This window comes from Phyllostomus discolor, chromosome 5, assembly GCF_004126475.2.
Source record: "Phyllostomus discolor isolate MPI-MPIP mPhyDis1 chromosome 5, mPhyDis1.pri.v3, whole genome shotgun sequence".
NCBI classification, from domain to species: Eukaryota; Metazoa; Chordata; class Mammalia; order Chiroptera; family Phyllostomidae; genus Phyllostomus; species Phyllostomus discolor.
The window spans coordinates 31,919,428-31,923,165 of record NC_040907.2 but is presented as its reverse complement, the minus strand read 5'-3'; positions in this window follow the sequence as shown (position 1 = coordinate 31,923,165).

Genomic DNA, 3,738 nt, shown 5'->3' with positions numbered 1-3,738 from the left:
CACCTCCCCTGTTATCCATGCCCCAGATCTCCCCCCACCTCCCTTAGCATGTTAGCACCACTACCTCATCTCCGTGATCACCATCCTCATCACGCCAGCCTCCGTCACCATCAGAGTCTCAGCAGTGTTACCTGCAGCCCACCCGGAACAGAGAATTGCTTCTGCCCTCCGTGGGCCCTGTGTTCTGAGAAGGGTAAATGTTCCCTGTGATACAGGACTGTTAATGTGGCCAGACCTGGAAAGGACAGGCAGAAACATTTAAATTGCTACAAAGCCATTCAGGTGCCAGCTAGAATTTAAGGTTGGCTGGAGCCTGCAAGATGTGCTTTGCAAAGCTGACTTCTCAGCTCCCCCAGGAAGCCCAGTGTGGTTTAACACCCTTTCAACATTCCCAGAGCTTCCAGGTGGAAAGGCACATTCTACCTCACAAATAGCTGAGGTGAGAACAGCTTTGTCAACACAGACACAATCCCCCCATCTGGCTACTGAGAAGGCTGCACCCCGGGCCCCCCAACACACAGCCAACACTAATGAATAAAATAGACAGACGACCTCTAGGTGGGGCTGGAAGGGGAGGAAGGACTTTGCTGTCCATGGAACTGAGACAGCCTTGCTCTTTAGGGACCCACAAGTCCCCTCTTGTCCTTTACAGGTAAAAGCTAGTCTTTAGTTTTTCCAGGGCCCATCACAACTTGCCATTCCCATGACTGTTCACCAAACCCATTACCATGTGCTACGCCTGTCCCCATTTACAAGGCTTATTATTGTTTTCTGATTCTGTCCTTGTTTGCAGAGCCTTGAATTATAGGCCAAGCTCATCAGGGTTTGCAGAGCCCACCACCATCTGCAGAGCACATCCTGTCACTAGTTTCTGAGCCTGTCACTGTTACAGATCCCATCATAATTTGCAGGATATGTTACTATTTTCAGAGCCCAAGACTTCACAAAGTCCATCCCTATTTGCAGAACCAAACGTCACACTGGACCTCATCGTGGTTTACAGAGCCTGTCTCCATTTGCAGAGCCAGGATCAAGGCTGAGTACATTGAGGTCATTCAAGCAGCTCTTGTTATCCATCTTTTCCAAGCATAGAAATGGAGAAAGACAAGGAGAAAGAAAAAAAAGGAGTCAGAAAGAAGGAAAGGAAAAGAACAACGAGAAATTTGTATTCATTCAACAAAACCTCTATGGGCTGAGGCCTGGGTTGGGCTCCATAAGCAAATAAACAGGAAAGTGCAGTAAAAATGACTTCCAGTGCTTGGGTCAGGCTCTGTGGGGAGTGTTTTACCGTTACAGTCTCATTTTATCTTCACCACAATCTGGAGAGAGAGAGAGGCTGATCCTACCCCGAATTTTACAGATGAGGAGGGCGTCCCTGGCTAGGAGAGATTTTTTTTTAAATAAAAAGCTTACTTATTATCATAGAGCTTGTTAAGAGCAGGTCAAGAGCTTGAACCTGGGTTTCTTTGACCCCAAAGTCCATCTCTGTTGCTTCTCACAGGGTAAGAATGGAGGAAAAGGGAGGTGGGAAGGTACAGAGAGACTGGCTACCTGTCTGAATAGAGACAAAGCCCCACCCACCCTTGAAACAATCTAAAGTTTTTGAAGGCTTTCAAAGTGCCTCTGGCCTGATCCAGAATAGGTCCTAGTGCAGGCTCTGGAGGATAAAGCCCATCAGAGGGGACACTGAGCATCTAGGACTGCCTGTCTCCCAGCCTCAGGACAGGCCGGCTTCCCCTCTCCATTCAGCTCTGTGCTTCCATGTCCTCCAAACCTGAGCATAAAGACCTCATAGGGCCACACAGAGGGTTATCCAGGGTGAAAGACAAGCCTGGAGGCAGAAACAGAGACAGACCGAACAATACGAGATACAGAGACAAAAAATCAGAGACAAACAGACAAGCACAAGCCTGAGACAGAGTCACAGAGACAGATGGAGATACAGAGTCAGATTCACAGGCTCGTGGAAAGACAGTCAGAGATGGGGAGACTGACAGAAACAGATACAGAAAGACCAGGGAATGGGAGATGAAAGGGCACAAGGTGGCAGAAGGCAGCAGTCAAGAGGAGTACCTATTCAGGCCCAACTCAAAGGGTCCACAGTACTTAGTAAAGGTGGGAGAGACTCTTCCTGAAGAGCAGCCCTCCCAGGATGCTCCGAATCCAGCTGTACAAGTCTGCTGGGCAACTTCCTTCCCTCGGTAAGAATGGGCACACAGCCCGAGCCCATGGTTTAAGCTCATCTCTGACCCCCTTTACCCACCTTGGGGGTGACTCAAGAGACTGCTACCTTGAGTTCAAGCAGGTTGGGGGTTTGAAATTTGGTAGATATTGAATGCTTCCCTGGGCTTGATGCTTTGGCCGTGTGCTCAATCACCAGCTTCCCCAAAGCACCCTAAATAGGCAAACAATTTTCATAAAACAGGGCACTTGCTGTGCAAACCTGGCAGGGTCTTCGGCCCCTCATCCATCCAGTCAGCCACCCTTGCACCCCCTGCCCCATCATGAAAATCCACTGCCATGTCCTGCCCCCCAGGCTAGGTAATTGGATGGCTTTCTCAAAAAGGTCCCTGCTGGTTTCCAGCTGTGTCAATAGTATAAAGTAAACAGGAGATGCTTGGGGGCCCAGCACATAGTAGGTGCCATCAATTATGGCATTACTATGGGCAGGAACCCCTTACTCCATGGGCCAGGGCAGAATATGTCCATACTAGAGAAGAGCAGAGTGGACTTTGTCTGTTCACCTGGTCAGAGAAGGGGAAAGGGAGGAGCAAGGAGAGCCCTGGCTATCCTGGAGTCTCACTTCAATCTGGACCCCGCTTGCCCCTGCCCCCAGCCTCAGATGGGCCATGGGCTTCTCTCTCCAGGAAGGTAATGGCTTCTGGCCTAAAACAACTGAGCCACCGAGCCACTTCAGACTGGCCTCTCCTCCCCCCCACCCTCTCCTCACACACATGTATGGGGGCTGGAGAGTTGGGGCAGTGAGGCGGGGTGGGGTTCAGGCTCTTCTCCCCTCGAGGCAGGTTGCCCAGACTGACTCCCTAGCCCCTCTTTGCTTTCTGAGGTAGTAAGCCTGAATGGGGAAGGGGAAAACTGTAGGGGCTCCCAAGAGTCTGCCTTCTCTCCAGCCTCCCTCCTTTGGGGGAGGGGGTGTCAGGATATCTTGGCCGTTGGATTCTTTCTTCAGTCTGCATTTTCTGGACTAATAATAATAGTAACAATAATAGAAGTTCCCACAGCTTGAGCACCTACTATCTGCTAGCCACTCTGCTATATGCTTCATTTCCTTCATATAGATCCTATAAGAAAGGTTTTATTTTATCCCCATTTTAAAGATGAGGCCTGAGGCATACTGAGGCTAAGTACTTTGCCCGAGGATACACATCTATTAAGTGGAGCAGCAAGATCTGGACCATGGCAAGCTACAGGAAAGAAGGGCCCAGCCCAGTTAAAGACCGCTGAGATACCACGGAGCCCCAACCTGGAGGCCCCCTGGGTGTGGGTAGAGGGGTGCTTTTTCCCATGTTTATTCCTTGTGGTCCTGCAGGCCTCCCCCTTGTACTCTATTGAAGAGGGCTTCTGCCTAAGGGGTCCTTCCTCACAGCTTGGCTGCTGATTGTAACCGAGCTCTCCCTGCTGCCAACTAATCACATCTGCCCCACTGGTGGCCAGCAAATCCTCCCTGAGTGTGAAGTCAGGCCTGACTGGCCTACGGTGGCCAGGCACCTTGATGGGGAC